General features: G+C 36.5%; 1 pseudogene; it reads left to right on the top strand.

Annotated features, from left to right (window-relative positions):
- Nucleotides 1–7070: 7070 nt before the first annotated feature.
- Nucleotides 7071–7797, top strand: LOC123848890 (josephin-1-like; annotated as a pseudogene).
- The last annotated feature ends 10902 nt before the right edge of the window (nucleotides 7798–18699 follow it).

Below are 18699 nucleotides of genomic sequence, written 5' to 3'. Positions count from 1 at the left end.
CAAATGATACTCTGGTGACTTTCTAGGTACTAACCTAAACAAAGAAGTAACAAGATTCAAAAGACTAGCCAATCTTTGTTAGTAAAAATGCTCTCTGGCATACATTTGTCTTTCCCTTCCTAAAATGAATAGCTATGCATTTTAAATCTATTTCACGGAAGAATAACCCTTTTGTATTAATTTCATGCATAGTTCAACAAGGTCACTTCTGATATTTAAAAAAACTTAGAGAAGGTGCTAAAGTAAGTTTTTAGGAAATAATATTACAAGATTTAGGAAAAACACAGTCATGACTTACTATTAAAAGTTCTGCATGTTCCGCATTTTACCTGAGCACAAGATACATACAAATGAACAATCATGTAGTTTGCAATTTCTTGATTTGCTATTCTCATTCACATAGACTAATACTTATAGATTTTTTTCACTCTCTAGAAATACTGAAATAATAAATATGAAAAAAAATCCTCTTTTTTTAATCAATAGTCCTGTAAAACTCATCTGATTTAATAAAGAAAGAAGAGAGAGCAAGGGAAAGAGAGTAGAGAGGACAAAGGTTGAGAAGAGCTGGGGAAGGAGAAAGGAAAAAGAAAGAACTACAATGTTAAACTAAAACTTTAACATTCAACTCCAAGTTGAGTTTTGATTTAACCTGCTAACGTCTTGATTGAAACTCAAATGCCCATCGCAAATATGAATGTCTTTTGTTCCCAACAATTTACAGCATTTTATGGCCTATTTCATTGCATCATAAATGTCATAATGACCAAATGTTCCATGAAATGTCATAAAATGACATGAATTACAGCTCTCCTCTAGGTCTACGTCTGGAAAACTGAGTTTCTGGCTCATGCTCAGGTAACGTGCTTTTTGTGTTTGAAATCTCTTTGTACTGTGACACTGAGTTAATTAATTTTACTTTATCGTCCAAATGTACTAAGATTCCCTCTCAAAAGGTAATTCATTTGTCTGGAGAGTATATACATAACTGGATTAAGTATCTCCCAATTATAATGCTGTTATTTCCTTAAATATCAGCTATTTAAGGATTCTTAAAATCTCATGGTAACAATGCTCTTTGGCACGATAATGCTTTACAACTAATGTTTCATTTTCAGTATTAGGACATGTGCTTCTCTGGAACATATTAAGGTGTATGAGATTTTATCATACTGTTCAAATTCAGTAATAACTGCCAAGTTCTTCGGCCACCCCATATTCCCATTAATCCTGGGCATGCCAGAATGTAATTTGATAGTTTCCTAAACATGAGAAAGGAAAAAGGGGAAAGGTCATAATAATGCTATTCCCACAGTTGTTCTGCCTATACTAGATTACTGACCCTAATTTCACAAGTTGGTTTTACTACTTAGCTTTGATTCAGCGGGAAGATTTAGCTTGTTGGCTAAAAACAGTTTTTGAAATGTTAATCTTCAATTTATATCAGCATTTTCTAGCATTTTGCTTCCTTTTTTTCTTAATCCAAACAAAGAAATGATGTGACTGATAGACAGGATTTTAAGACACCTATGCATTTATTCAACAAGTATTTATTGAGCCCCTTCTGAATCTGGGCACTGTGACTTAGAAGAAATAAACATGACAATTGTTTCTGCTTTTATAACACTTATCCAAGATCTCAGAAAACAAATATGTAATCCTAAATCCAGTCCTAAGTGTCCAGTTTTGGTAAGCTAGGGTGTTTTCTACAGAACACCATGACTCCAGACCAACAGAGAAATAACAATCGAAATATTTAAACCAGCATTTTCAATTCTGCAAGCTATTACTATTCCTTTTTACTTCCTAGTGAATTTTCCCTACACTTTACCACTGGATAAATTACAGGCAATCTAATTTAATCCATCCTTCTTAGTAGGAGAGCATCTTTATGAACAACTGATTTAATTGTACCAGTGAACACTTTGCTACTTTCAATTTTCCAGTCCCACTCAGTATATTCCTCTGATAGAGGAGAGTAAGGAATAACTGAATGTCCTAAGTAATATACATCCTGGGCCTCTGCATTTATCTAATTCTCTCTCTTACTCCTACCTTCCTCAACAAAACATTTGTCTCATATCTTTCAACACCCAATTAATTATTCACGACTTGGTTTATTGCCAATCCCTAGCCTGACATACAATAGTTATCCGATAAATTAACTGATACAACCCCCAAAATAAGCTATAAAAAGTTAAAAAAAATATTTGCAGAAATGTGGTTCATTCCATTTGTCATGACACTTTTACCTATAAGGACTATTGTGCTTTCCCAAAATAATTATTTACTTTTCTGTAGAAAGAAGCTAAAATGATTTTTTTTAAAAATTTTGTTAGGGTTAAACAAAAGAGCCATGAAATAATGGGATTTGTCACATTGGAGGCTTATGTAGTTGGACAATGAATTTTAAGACAAATATAGGTGCTTGGCTTACTATGATGTCCCAAGAGAAAATCCTAAAGCCTAACTCAGGAACAATAGTCAGAGTTTATGTAAGGCAATTTATATATTCCAAGGGGGGAAATTACTACAATGCTTGGGGCACTTTAAAATGTGGAAAAATACAGTGAGAAAGACTGTCACAATAGCGCTCAGTATATATGTGAATAATTCCTTTGACTTCAATTTTTATAAAATGGATCTTAATCACCAAAGAAAAGACTGGAAGAAAAATGTCTGTTTAAGGGTTTTGTGAAGTTCTGAAACTTCACATCTGCATTCATTTACCTAAAATCTACTTGTCATGCCAATGCACTTTATACTTTTTTTTCTCAAGGATTTTTTTTTTTAATGTTTAGCATTTCATGAAAAAATCTTACATTAGGTAAACCTAAACTTTGAACTCCCTGTGGTTTTATAATTAGTAATTCCAACTGCAAGAACTTCTGATTCAGGAAAAAAAAAAATCTACAGAAGAAATATTTAAGTTCTTGAAGTAAAAGTATTGGGCAATAACAAAAGAGATATTTGGCATTGTACAAACAAGCCAATGGAAACATTTACATTATAGAGAGAACAATATATTACTTAACACTTGCACAATCATGTTTCCTATATGGCTTTTTAGGTTCTGGTATATCTTTTCAACTTTCTATTTAATGTGATATCTTAATATCATAGTTTTACGTTAGCATTTTTTATAATTTTTAAAAAGAAATTCAAATATATTTACAGAATGTTTTACTTCATGAATGGCATTATGCTAGGGATATTAAAGGATATAAAGATAAAGGAGACATAGTCTATTTCACGAAAGAGCTTTATGTGGTCTATAAGGAGAGAGAGCTCAGCACATTTAATATAGAGACAAAAAAATTCAGACTGGAATATGGTAGGAGATGTTCTGAATGTTAAGTACACTTTTATTTTCAAGTATGCTAAAATTTTCAATTGTTAATAATAGAAGATAAAAAAATTAAGAGTTCATCTCCAAAACTTGAGTAACAAATATATGTGCATTCATTATAGTCCCACTATTTCTTTCTCAGTTCCTTTGTTTTGAAAGAGCAGATCACAGGCAGAGATTTTCAGGCCTTTTAAAACATTTTACACATTTTTGTATATGCAAAATTTGGTTGTCTTCTCTATCTTAACGTTTCCTCTTGAAGTCTAGCATTTCTTCAAAGACAAAATTAACATTTTAATGTTTATTGTGTGCTGTACCCTGTGATATTCAAGACTCATGAAAAATGAATGAAAGTCAACTTGGACTTGAATGAGTTGAAAGAAAAGCACCCAGATAATAATATTGTTACAGGAAAAGTTTTTCTGTATGCTCATTTGATCTTAAAAAGAGGGGTCATTTATTGTTTGGGAGAAAATTTATGGTTTGGAGAACTGCCTAAAGAAAGCTCTTACTTTCATTATTTGTACTAGGCCAGATCCAAAGAATTCTCTGACTGCATCACTTTGTTAATTCACTGAACATAAATTCACAGAAAACATATGCTATGTGGCAAAGTCTATGCTAAGTATTGGATGTACAGAGGTGCAGGATCTGGTCTCTAGGCTAAAGGAACTTACAGGTGAGGCTGGGGGAAGCACAAGTAAAAAAAAAATATGTAAACGTAACGTGGAAACTGTAAATTTTACCAACACTTCAAAGAAGCTAGAGTTTTCTTAATTTTAAGTTTTCCAGATCTTCTAACAAATTCTACAAGTTGAGCAGAAATCCTGATAGCAAACAATAGGAAGAAAGCAAAAAAAGAACATTTTCACATTTAAGCAAAAGTGTGATACTCAAAGTATTAATAAGTACAAACTATCACTGTATTAAAGGAAAAACACCTCATGAAGGAGTCTCATGACTTCAAAAAGTAGTTGATGCAAGGAAATCTATTAATGTAATTTTTACAAAAACAAGTTAAGGAGGAAATAAAATAGTATCATGATATTGATCACTATTCCAAATCATGTTAAGAAGTTTAGTACCCATTAACTAAAAAAAAAAAAAAAAAATTGGTAAACAAAGATGGGATAAAGAGTAAGCACCTCTCAGAAAACTATTACAAATCATATATTCTGGTGATCCGTTAAATGTATGCTTAAATGTAATTAAACATGGTTGATAAGTTAACTCCTCCTAACTATTGTTTAAATCTCTTTCTTTAATAATACATCATGTGTTCTTTTTTTTTTTTTTAAAGATTTTATTTATTTATTTGAGAGAGAGAGAGAATGAGAGAGAGCAAGCACATGAGGGGAGAGGGTCAGAGGGAGAAGCAGACTCCCTGCCGAGCAGGGAGCCCGACGCGGGACTCGATCCCGGGACTCCAGGATCATGACCTGAGCCGAAGGCAGAAGGCAGTCGCTTAACCAACTGAGCCACCCAGGCGCCCAATACATCATGTGTTCTTAATCCTTAGATCTTTGGACTTCTCTTGAGCTCCTTTATGGTGAAGATTAGGTTGGATTTTTTACCACTCTCCCCACAAAGAATCCTCAAAATATGGGTTTGCAATACAAAAGACTTGATAATAAATTAATTTCTTGGTATTTGGAATGCATTTTCCTATAGAAAACTGTTTCTGGACTAGTATACAAAACCTATTAATACTAGGGAATGAACTTACTGAGAAAAAGAACTAAACTACTATGTAAGTGAAATACAGAATACTGAAATAGTGAAACAAAATACTGTTACGCTACAAATAATATAAAATATATAAATAAAACATATAGTGGAAAAATTTCAATTTGAAGCAAGTAAGGTGAGTTTCTAGGCCATTAAAAATCAATGGCACTTCTTTTGTTTTGTTTTTCAAGTATGATTTCACTTCAAAAGTGGATTTCTTAATTATTGAAAAATTATTTTAATTATTTTAAAAGAAGTTTATATTTATTAATTATGATGCTAGTCTTTCATTGGCTTACAACAGGTTTTTCCAAAAATAAGCAAATGATTGAATTTATATAACTGAGAAAAAGTCAGAGGACAGACAACAGAGAATATACTTGAATGAGATCGTTTCATATAATACTGAAATAAGGAGGACCTTGATGGAGAGTATTTGTACCACTGCCTTGAGAGAGAGGAAGAACGATGAGTTAGTTGGTTCTTTAGCCAGCCCCTAGGTTCTATCAGCAGAGGTCATCTTGGTTATGGTCCAAAGCAGGTGTGAATAGTCAGGAGAAACGTGAAGATATGCAAATAGTCATTTAAAACTACAGAACATTAACCAGATGCACACTAGCAAAGTTTTGACAACTACATAACTAAATGGACTAATATTTCTAACAATTTTGCTAGAATTAGAATGTATGTATTAGCATGCTGTCGCCAAATTTTAGTGGTCTGTTAACCAGCCTTAGGCTAACTTGCCAAACAACAGTAATTTGCTATTTTGGAGTAAAAGCTAACTTAAATGTAATGTGTTTCATCTTTCCTTTTAATTGAGCTGTGCAGGCCTAGCCTTATTTTTAAAAAAGTTATAATCTGTTCAACATATCATTTTTAGAGTATCTAGTATTGGTATTCAACAAAATACATATAGTTTTTGCTGTCTTAGAATGATACTAAACAAGCAAACAGAAATAAATCCATAGTTGAAATGTGTGAAAAATGCAATGAAGGAAAAGAATAGGATACAATAATACACACTAATAGGGAGAATGACTTTTAGGGGTCGTGGATATAGAAGATCTTGTTCAAATGGCATTTAAGCAGCTTTTTGAAAAGTGACTAGGAGCTATCCATGAGCAGAAAGAGAGGATGTACATTTCCGGTGGAATGAATAGTGCATTAATAGTAATAATAATAATAATAATAATAATAATAACAGCAACGATCAACTTAGATGAAGGAAGAGCTAGTGGAAAAGTCCAGGTTGGCTGGAAGATATTTGAACGACTGGAGTAGTGACAGAGTAGAAGTTGATGCCAAGGCTTGAAGCTTTTACAGTATTCTGAATAAAATGAGGACCGTAAGGCTGCGGTAATATTGTAGTCACTTTCCCTGCCAGCTTGGTTCTCCGTGGCGGCGGCACGCCTGGCCAGAGAACTAACCGGAGTTGTCTCCTCGGCGGGCCCAGGCGAGAGGGTGAGGGTGGGAGCCGTCTAGGGAGCCAACCTCGCCTCCGCCAGCGCCCTGCAGCGCCCACCTCACCAGAGCAGATGGAGAGCCGCCCCCGAGGCTCCCGCACGCCCGCCATCCCACACCGGCTGGCCCTCGCTAGCTGCTCCAGTTTCCCATTTTCCCCACCACCTAAGCCTTGTCTCCCACGTCAGCGGCATTGCGGTTTGAAAGAAATGGAAGAAAAGGAGCGATGTGACCAATTCCATTCCGTCCTCCTGCATTGAGGCCTGGTTGGCATTTGCAGAGAGGAAAATACAGCAAGGAAACGGATTTTTCTGGAAGGGAAGGTGGGAGAAGGGAAACAAGGTCTTAGACTTTCTACAGTTGTTTTTTTTTTTAATTCTGCTTTGACAGTGGTGGCAAAATAATCTGACGGTAGTGTATTAAAAAAAAGAGGTGGATTTTTTTTTTTTTTTTGCCCTTTTGATTCCAGGCTTTTCTCCCCATGACAAAACTTCATAAATAAATAAATCCAATAATCCATAAATCATGGATGCCAGAAAATGAGGTGGATTTCAGGAATCCTGAAAAAATTGAGACGCTTACGTTCTTCCCCTGGAGGGAAGGGTGGGGTGTTTTTAGCTCTCTCCGGAACTTCAAAGGAAAATCGAGTTGGGTGCCACGGAAAGGAGACAAGGCCAAATCTGAATCTTTGGAGCTGTCCCAGGCAGCACCCCCCACAAACAGACCATGAGAAACAGAGCAAGGAGCTGTGTGCCCTGCATGCCCTCAATAATGTCTTCCACGACAACAAGGTCTTAACCCAGGAAATGCTGCAAGAGATTTTCCAGAGAGTGTCTCCAAACACCATGGTGAACCCCTGCTCCCCCCAAGAAGAGCATGCAAGGAAATGGGAACTACCATGCGAACGCCATTATGGCAGCCCTTCAGACCAAAGGCTATGAAGCTGTGGGGTGAGACAAGCCCAGGGAGGTCAGCGCCATGGCTCTCACTAACATCATGGGCGCCACCATGAATCTACCCTCCAGCCCGTACTGGCAACTGAAGTTGCCTCTCAAAAGGCAGCACTGGATCTGTGTTTGAGGGGTAGGAGGTGTCTACTACAACCTCGACGCCCAACTGAAGATGCCCAAGTAGATTGGAGGAGAGAGCAAGCTCAGGAGATTTCTAAAACATCACTTGGGATGAAAGAACTGTGAATCCTGCTGGTGGTGCCAGAAGAGGTGGGGGCCCATTAAAGTTGGAGGGCTGAGGTGTAATGCAGTTCTACCCAATCTTCCTTCACCTCAGCCCTAAGTCCTCTGTAGTGTGCTGGGGCCTATACAGTGGGTCAGCCCCTGTCACTTCCCCAAACATCTCATTGGGCTTTCCCTTCAGATTTGACAGTTGGGGGGCGGGGGGAGGTATAAGGTAGTCAATTTTAACTCATGCTGTTAAGTCCAGAAAATGTGGGAGGAAAAGCACAAGAGCTTACAGGCAAGGTAGTCCATATGGGAACCAGAATTACAGAATCTGTCATTGTAAATAACAGAAACAAAACAAAGGGAATTTATGAACACATGCAACAGGAAAAGTTAGTGACTGGTCTAGTTTCGTACACATGAGTCCAGGGGCTTAAACAATGACTGCAGACAAAGCTGGTTTCATTATCTCTAAGTTGTTTTTGTGTGTGTGATTGTACCTTTCATACAGACTAATATGTGTGGCCAACAGCATCTCTGAGTTTATATTCTATCAGCTAAGTGACCCCAACAAGAGAGTAATACTTTCCTCAGGCAATTCCCATAATAAAAGTCTCCTTTTAAATGCAGATCATCTACCCATCCTTGAACCAATCACTGTGGTCTGGAAACAAAATACCCTGCTTGTCCAGGCCTGGGTCCCGTGCCCAACCCTCAAATAGGCAGGGGGTCGGGCTTTTCTGAATCACACTGGCTCAACATGACTGAGGGTGCAGAAGTTGTTCACCAAGAGAAACCAGGATGATATTATTGGAAGAAGTAGAAATGTACACTGGGTGGGAGACAGATATGGAAGTGGGGGATTACAGAGGCAATCAGGATACTGAGAATAGGAGAAGGACCAGAAGAAATTAGAGGATAGAGATAGATTCCAGGGGATTTCTTTTGTTTTTTTAAGATTTTTTATTTATTTTTTGACAGAGAGAGAGACAGTGAGAGAGGGAACACAAGCAGGGGGAGTGGTAGAGGGAGAAGCAGGCTCCCCGCTGAGCAAGGAGCCCAATGTGGGGCTCCATCCCAGGACCCCGGGATCATGACCTGAGTCGAAAGCAGACCAGGGGATTTCTAAACACAAGTCTGAGAATAGGATAAAATTACATATTCCTCATCTCCACCCAAGGTCTACTGAATGTGAGCCAGAAATTCTAGAGGTTTGTCCTATCAATATGCATTTAAACAATAATAATAAAATGATTTTTTTCAGCACTCTAAAGGTTGAGAACCACTGGATTAAAATTATAACCATGAGAAGGTCTGAGTCTCTCAGTAATTCAATGTGTAGACTTTCTGTGAGCTATGAAATTATATGATTTTTATGTTGCTTGTTATCTGGAAAAAAATAATGAGTACAAAACGGACCTCCTACATAATACTAAAATGTTTTTAAATGTTGGTACTTCTATTAGTGCATTTGTATGTAGAGCAAAATCAACCAAAATCTATTTAATATCAGAAATACCTCTTGGAGATTTTGTTTGGACCTACAACGTCTCAGAAGATTTTCTCCACATAGTAACTTAGAACAGATGAATTGAGTTTTTGAAGATAGGAGCAAAAACTTAAAAATGAATACCCATGAGTATCTTTAAACATGAATAAGTTGCAAGATTTTGCTTTGACTCTGAATTTCTTACTCTGCTTAGACTGGAGTTAGTATTTAGCCCTCCTTCAGTGTCAAGTGTGTTGCAGATCCTCTATGTTTTACTGTAACAACAGCTCATCACTGGTTACTGTGAAATCTGTTGAGATTTAGCCACCAGGTGTCAGTAAGCCTTGCAAAACAATAGGGTTTTGCAAAGTTCAGTGATTTTGTTCATTCAGTCTCTGGGAACAAATTAATATAGTCTTGAATTATATCTTTTTTTCTTTCCAGGGAAAGGGATGCAATCCATTGACAGACCCACTGAACACAGCAAGAATCTAAATCTACCCCCCGCCCACAACCCCCCCCCCCCACACACGTTAAAGCCTTGCTTCACCATACTTTCAGAATATGGGCTGGGTTTTAAATTTCCAAGAATTGAGTCCTTCAGGATTCACAGTGAGTGAAGTAGTTTAGCCCAACCAGAAGGGAAAAGGATGTATCTGTGGAAGGTGATAAGACAGGGAATTTTGCCAATTACATGTAAATTCCATGAAATGTCAATTAACAAGGAAGCAGTAGAAAAGGTGAGTACTCTTAGACTATTTATAATATTGCCAAAAGCAATACGCTGGGACAATTGTGAAACAGAAATAAAATGAAGTCTTTTAAAACTATTCATCCAAACTGTTGCATTAGCAGTCTCACTTACTGTTGATGTAGTTGCTAATATTATTATTATTGTTTGCGACATTAGCTTTTCCTCTTCTGTTGTTGCTTATAAGACTTAAATATAAAATCATTTGACCCTTGTACCAAGCCACCTGAACACCTGTGTTTATTTTTCCTATTTCATATAAACCTTGAATTAAAACTTGAAATTAAGGGTGCCTGGGTCCCTCAGTCAGTTAAGTGTCAGACTCCTGATTTTGGCTCAGGTCATGATCTCAGGGTCATGAGATTGAGCCCTGCTTCAGGCTCTGTGCTGGCCATGGAGCCTGCTTAAGATTCTCTCTCTCCCTCTCCTTCTGTCCCTCCCTCCTCACTCTCTCTCAAAGTTTTTTTTTTTAATTAAAATTTTCAAGGCATATGATATCAATGATACCATTACCAAGAAATATTCTATTTCCTATTGTTCTGGGTAGAGATGAGATTTTTGTGAAATGTATTAACTCTCACCTTCTTGAGAATTACTCTAATAGTCACTGTGTTCTGGTAAATCATTTGGTTCAATTCCTGTTTCACTCTGAGTTTCCTCAGAAGCGGATATTTCAAACACTTGGTGTAGCCAGCCTATCTAGTTAAAGTCTGAGCAAGGTCACATAGTCTGTTGACTCATATGGCAATTCCTGTGTAGAACACAAAATTCTACATCATCTTTGAATCAAATCCAACAGAGCAAGATCCCAGCTGTCCTGGTATCTGTTGAAAGCATAAGACTGACCTAGTTTAAATTGTTTCATGGAGTTATTTTGGAGAATTAGTCTTTTAAGACTACAAGAATAATACAAGTTTATTTTAGAACATTTGACAAATGAAGAAAATACTAAGATGAAAAAGAAAAGCAACTGTTAATACTTTGACCTACAACTCTCTCAAGATTTTATTTTGTTATCTTCTTTGTTTCAATGTTTACAGTATTTCAGACAGCAGCAGAAGAAAGTACTAATTTTGTACCAGAAATTACCTATTTCTGAATGAATGGAAAGACTTGATAGAGCGTCTATTCTCAGGATAATAAATGGTAAGCTACAACGGCCAGATTGTATTGTTCCTTTGCCTTGGCAGAGTGAGGTACCTGACAGCTACTTCCAGACATAAAGCACTAACATACATCTTTTTCCTCTTTCAAATACAACACATTTCTAGAAATTGAAGTAGGAAAGAATGATTGCATAAAAAGAGGTATGTGGCTGGGAGAAGGGTTTAAACAGCTTTGAATGCTCTATAAACTAGGTCCAGTATTATACGGGTGTGACTTATTTCCCTCTGGTTACAAAAAAGTCTGGGTCTGTAGGGAGTGAGTGATTGCAATACCGGGGAGTATCATGTTTTTTCCTTTGTGTGCACCTGCTGTTTTGCCTCAAGCCTTCATCAGAACTTTGGTTGGTGGACATTCTATTGATATTTGACAAATTTAAAAAAAAAAAATTGTCAGTACTTTTAAATCTTACCATATCACCTTTTATTTTGTGCTGTGTTTCAGTGAGAATGTGAGGAGTGGCTAATCAGGCATTACTAACCTTCTGACATTGAACTTAGGGAGGCCCTCTTTACTGTCACTATGGATGTTCTCACTCGGAGTCATTAGTAGGCACTTTTTCTTTTATGGCTTTTCAGTATGAGTCAGTCAGATGCATTTCTAGTGCCTATCACTGTGCCCAGGACAGAGCAGATGCTGAAAAAATATGGAAAGAGGCAATAAAAATAATTTTTTAGGAGATAGCAATCTATTACCAGATATTAATAATATAAAAGAAGTCATATTTCTCATTTGTCATGTTTCATCAATGTAGTTGGGACATCTGGTGGATATAATTCAAGGCAGACACTGTTAATATATATGAGTGGCAAGAGGCATGCACAAATCAGAATGATAAATATTGGACAGAATTGTAACAAGACAATATTGAACATTTAGATTATATAGAACGTAAGTACAGTTTCATTCTGGGCAATGAATAATAATAGAACTAGAACTCAGTGTTTGGTATGAATGCCTGAATGGAATCCCAGTTGATAAAAAGTGATATTATCAAGAAGGAAGCCATACTTGGATAGTGTGTAGGGGAGAAATTGGATCACAAATTGAACTTTGGTTATACTCAAACTGTGAAGTTGGAACATGACCTGGGAATATCACTAGATTTATCACTTTTGATGGTTTTCAGATTGCTTAGGCGGCCAGGATGCCCTTTTAAACTCTCTATCTGACTGACTGTCTGCATCCTTTCCTGCAGAGCACAGGACTTTGCTACAGTGATCCCTGCATTTATCATGTTCAGATGTGTCTATTTCAATGTGTTTTTCTGAAACTGGAGCAGAAAACCATGTGGAGATTGCATCTGGCACCTGATGCAGTATCTCACCTCATGATATAAGATAATCTTCAAGAGAACATTACTCAGACTCCCATGTACACAAAAAGAAGACATTCCCTAGGGAGGATTATCTAGCTCGCTGATGAATATCTAGTTGAATATTTTTCCAAAATGATATGTAACTTCTAGAAAGCCACACAAATATCCTAAAATATTACAAATAGCACACAAGTCACTTTCAAGAGAACTTGTAACTTATCAGGACATTTTTTTATTCAAAATACCTCGATTTGAAATATTACTTTAAGAAGGAAATAGTTTGTATAGTAACATCTTCCTTGGCTATAGGCGTGCATCTTTTCTCTTCTAATGTGTTTTGGTTCTAAGCTGCATTTGTGACTTTGGCTTTATAGAATATAATTGTGACTTACTGTTTTTCTCATTCATTCACTAAATGTTTACTTAGCACCTCTACCTTTAAACAAGTGTACTATACTACATAGGAGATACAAAAACGTTTAACTCACAAAAATAAATAGGCCCTCCAGTGCTTACAGGCCAAGAGAGAAAACAAGAAAATCACACAAATCTTTTAAGTCATATATATAAAAAAGTACGTTCCCTGAGAAAAGTGCAAATCAGTTATTCTCAGTTGGGCCAAAGGGAGTGGTGGAACTTTCTAAACATTTTTCTTGTAAAATCACATTGAATTCCTTAAAATATGATGAATTTGAAATCTAGCCAAGAATTAATTGAAGCTGAGTACCAGTAAACAAAACAGTCCTGAATAGTGAGGCATATGCATTTATATTTAATTGGCAAAAGTTACCTGATTAAAAATCTGTCAATCATGGTGATATGAATGGCTGACTCAACCACCTGAGTGACTGATAGGGCATTCAATGAAAAGTACTGTTGTAAAAATGACTAGAAAATGAATCAGCCAAAAGTAAATCAATTGGTTGGCTGGGGATAAACTCTGTCTCAAATTTATACAGCAAGTAGGAATCTCTGTTTTATAAGTTTATTTTCTATAACTCAACTACATTTCTGCCAATATGGCAGAAAGATAATTTCATTTAAGATACAACCTACCTTTCTTCTTTTTCCAAGGTAGTGCTAAGCTTTGGAAAATCTCCCATAGGACAAGGCATTGGAGAGACTCACTAGGTCTTCAATATCACCTTTCTGTATCGGTTAGGTCTATCGTTTTGTCTGCACCCATCTACCAATCCATATATGTTGCCACACAGGGATTTTTTTATTCCTCCCTGCCTTACCCAGTGGCCATATTTCCTATAGTTTCATGCCACATTGATAGGCACAAGATTCATACTGCTATTTTCATTCAGAAATAAGGCACAAAAATCCCTGGAAGCTTGCCTAAGGGCTTGCTTTCTTCTCCAGTTCCATGGTGCTATCTGGGAAATAAAGCTCAGACTCTTTTTGTCTGGGAGGGGACCACCCATTTAATATCCTGACCTCATCATGTGCCATCACTCACTTGCCTCTCTTCCAATGGAAAATTTTCTGTTTGGAGTGAGAGTGGAGATTCCCATCTTCAATCTACCCCTCTTTAATATTAATTATATACATAGTATTTCTCCATTTACTTACTAAGGGACTTATGCTCTTGGAAAATAATAGGCAGAGCATGTCTCCTTTCTGCCTTGTTCCATGAGGTGTTGAGTAGCAAAAGGTCTAGCTGCTTGAAATGAAGGACAAAGCAAAGTAAAAGGGAGAATATCCAAGGCGGGGTGCACAGTCCTATTTCAAATATGTTTATTCCTACATATTATGATCACCTTATGAGCTTTTTGATCAAATAAAAATCAAATATATATTAAGCAAAGCAATATAAGTAGAATAACTTATATCAGAAAGCATATTCATTATTTTGATATCAAGTTTTAAATGGACTGTTTCTAGTGGCTTGGTATGCAAAACCAAATTTTCTCTCTCTCTCTTTTTTTAGATGCTTATATGACCTAGAGGGCAATGATAACACATAGTGCACAAAAATATTATAGATTATGAAAATATAGGAAAAGTAGACTCTAGATAAAGGTTTAGGAATGGTCAATTCTATTTGGATGAGGAAGGATTAGGGAAGTCTTCATTAAGAAGTTCTTCAGTGTTGAAGAACACTGCATGGTTTTAGGGGAGGGGGTTAATAATACTGAAATTGATCCTAGGCATATCATGTTGGCTTCAATTGTGGAGGACAAGTGTGAGGTTAGCACAGATAGAAGCAGAGACAATTTTGGAGACTATTTCAGAAGTACAGGCAAGCCATATCATTATATGTTAAAAAAAAAAAAAAGATAGTAGGAAGGGAAAAATCAAAGGGGCTAAATCAGAGTGGGAGATGAACCATGAAAGACTATGGACTCTGAGAAATAAACTGAGGGTTTTAGAGGGGAGGCGGGTGGGGAGATGGGTTAGCCTGGTGATGGGTATTAAAGAGGGCACATTGAATGGAGCACTGGGTGTTTTGGCAAACAATGAATCATGGAGCACTACATCAAAATCTAATGATGTAATGTATGGTGATGAACGTAACAAAATAAAATTAAAAAAAATAAAAACCAAAATAAATAAATAAAAGGAATCTGCAATAGTGGTGGGGAAGCAGAAGCTTCACAGCATTATAAGGAGGCTGAATCAACAAGACCTTGAAATCCAATGCACATAGTAGCTAAATACAAAGTAAAACCCTAGAATGATTCTAGATTTTTAACTCAGGTCTCTGGTGCATGGTGATATATTTCACAAAGATAAACAAACAATTAAAAAGAAGAAAGCAGTCTATCTGGGGAAAAAATTAATCTAGTATAATAATGAAATCTAATTGATAACATGAATTTGACCTTTTTAATACTGAGAATGTCGACTTTTTCATATTCTTATAATAAATGAAGGCTTTGAAATGCTAGGTTTAGTGCACATAATACCAAACTGACTATATATACTTTTCTAGGTAATCCATTGTGGATAATTTCAGTATTCTATATTAAAATTCTAGCTGCCACTTGGAGGTTATATATCTGATCAGACCTCAACATCTAGAATCCGTTTCCCTCTTAACCTGTAGTATACTAAACTAATAAATACTTTGTGTAAGTTAGCAAACAAGATTTCAAAACTACCACACTTCTACTTCTTTTAAAGATTTATTAGCTTAATTTAACGTTTTATTTCAGCTGGGGGATTGGCCTGTGTCATATTCTGGACTGTGTTCTTCATCTAATGTCCCATTAACATTAAACCAAAGCCAACAATAACAACAAAATCTTATAAGAGAAGGTAGTGAAATCTTTGGGGGATGCAATTATCTTTACACATACAATAGTGTACTGCCCTTTATGGTATTTTTAAATTGACAGAATTTCATCTTAACTCAGCACCTAGACAGATGGTATTGACTAGTAGAAATCTATTTAGTAAATGGAATAATTTCTAAAGTGGTGTATACAGAAAGGTGGCTATAGCATTTAGGAAAGCTGTTCTGACTCCAGACCTGTTAAAGGATGGAGGAGGGAACAGTAGCATATGGAATTAGTGTCAAGTTTGTTTAGCTGTCACTTTAATGTTAGGGCCGAAAAACATACTATTTTTTGGTCTCTCTTTCTCTCACCTTACCCTTTTCTCTTGTGTTTTTCCTTTCTGATGCTTGTCCCTTTCCAGACATCTCTGCCATAAATGAAACCAATCCATTGACTCTTTCACTTATTTTGCTCTTCAAAAAGCATTCATTGAGCCATTCAGTAAAGGTAGGAAAGCAGCTATAAATTGGTTTATAAACTGCATGGACTCTGATGCAAGGAACAACTTTCTATTGGCCATTGTTACTTGACTACTAGATTGACTAATTTTCTTTGCTATTTTTTTTCCTTCCCAAACAGAATAGTGCAATCAGAACAATTGTAATGTATTTCTACTTTTCATGAGTGTGTGCTGTGGAGTGAGTGCATCAGTGAAAAGAAGTAATTGCTTCTGGAAGACAGTCCCAGGGGAGGTGGCCCAGTGAGGAACAGGAGAGGACAAAGCCATTCAAGGGGATTGTATGTAATCAAGACATGGTATCACACCATTGTGGGTCCCAATGATTTCAGAGAGGTAGCCTAACCTTGTTAACTTCTCCTGTGAGGAGGAACAAGTCACAGTTCTAGAAAGGGCATAGCTCCAGGGAAAACACCCAGTTTGTAGGAGTATCACAACTTGAACCAGAGACAGGAAATTAAGTAGGGAAAAGCTTCCTGGTGCCAATAGGTCACTACTATAGTGGCACTGTAACCAATATATATCCTATTTCTATTTCTATTAGTTATCTATCACTGTATAGCAAGTTACCATAAACTTAGTGGCTAAGAAGTCACATATTTATTATCTCATAGTTTCTGAGTTTCAGAAATCTAGACACAGTTAGTGGACACTCTCTCAAAAGGCTGAAATCAAGGTGTTGACCAGGGCAAGGGACTCATCTGAAAGTCAAATAGAAAAGGATCCACTTTCAAACTCAAATGGCACTTGACAGGATTCTGTTCCTTTTTTGACTATCGGGCTGGGGCTCTCAGCCCCTGGCTGATGGTTGGCCAGAGGCCATTCTCAGTTCCTTGCCATCTGGGCCTTTCTAATGGCTAGCTTACTTCATCAAAACCAGCAAGGGAAAGAGTCAATAAAGAGTATCTCCTCACAAAATAGAAATTAGAATCTTAAAGGTGACATTGCAGCCTTTTGCCTTATCCTCTTATTTATAAGCAAATAATAGGTTCCTTTCATACTCAAGGTGAAGGGATTACACAAGGGTGTGAATGCAGAGATAATATGAAGTCACTTTGAAGTCTGTCTCCCACAATACTTATATTCACATTTTTTTTAAATTACAAACTATTTCTAATAAATAGCAGACTAGAAGAAGCATCAATGATAAACTTTGGAGCCAGAAAACTTGGGTTCAAATTCCAGCTCTTCTACTTTCTAGCTGTGTACTTGATATTCAATTATTACTTAACTTCTTTGTGTCTTAATTTCCCTATATATAAAATAGGGAAAATATTCATGATCATCTCTTAAGATTGTTACAAGGATTAAATGAGTTCAGATGTTTAAATAGTAGAGCAGTCTCACTAAATGTTTGTTATTATAGTTTGTGGGTAATAGGTCTGAAACAGATCTGTAGTCATTACCCATCTAGACTCTGGATCATCCACTAAAGGGCATGTTTGGGTTTGCAGAGAAGACAACAATATCCAGAATCACCAAATCGCTGATTTACAGATCTGTCTCTAGAAAGTAGACCCAGGCTTTGGCTTTCGTTATGGAGATCAGGGTATGGAAAGAATTATAGCCATCCTAAGTGTCCTTAAGCTAAAATGAGGATGCAGAAGGAGCTGAGTCACACATACTCTACTTCTCTTAGGTAAAGGGTTAAGAGTCTTCATACTTTGTTTCTCTCCTGAGAAATGAAAATTCCCACCTTTCTATAGAACCAAGAAGAATATGAATCATGTGGTGTCCTTAGCCCCCAACTCAATACTTACCATGAACTATAAGGCACTGCATAACTCTGGCTCTATCTACTCTCCATCATCATGACAATACCCTTCTTACCTCACTCAACTGTCCCCAGACTTCCTTTCTGTTCCCCACAGGAACCAGGAGCTTTCTTACCTCACAGACCTTGCATATCCTCTTTCTTCTGACTGCTTTCCCTACATCTCTTCACACTGTCATTGTTTGGTTTCCCCAAGGAGGACTCTGCCTGGGGAAGTCTCCACCATCCCACGGAGCTGTCCAGCATATAAATCTTGCTTCTCTAATTTCTTTATTTTACCTTCTCCCCTTATTAGACTGTAAACTCCATGAGTCCCAAACTGTTTTCTACCCAGTTTTCTGTAGTACTGGCATTATCTAGCATATTAGGTATGCTGGTAGTAACATTTGTTGAATGAATTAATGAGATAGATGCAAAGATATGATTGTTGAATTCAACCATGTCTTTACAAAGGAGGAGAAAAATCATTTTTGTCATTTTAAACTCTCAAGATTTTCAAATAAAATACACTCAATAAAATGGTCACATAAAGGTAATTATTTTTTCCCTAACAATGATCTAAAGCTGTATCTTATTATTCATATGGAAGCATTTTAATAAGTGATAAGTTAATTAAATTAATAATTTTATTCAGGAGCTTAGAAGCGACAATTTATCAATTTGAATTCATATATTATCCAGGAGGCAGAATTTAGCAATTAGCAATTAATCATGTACTGATTGGTTTTGAAAGAACTAGT

The sequence above is a fragment of the Mirounga angustirostris genome, unplaced genomic scaffold (assembly GCF_029215605.1).
Source record: "Mirounga angustirostris isolate CCGP_5_RB_7025 unplaced genomic scaffold, mMirAng1.0.hap1 SCAF_2, whole genome shotgun sequence".
In the NCBI taxonomy this organism is placed as follows: Eukaryota; Metazoa; Chordata; class Mammalia; order Carnivora; family Phocidae; genus Mirounga; species Mirounga angustirostris.
This window is presented reverse-complemented; position numbering and strand designations above follow the sequence as displayed.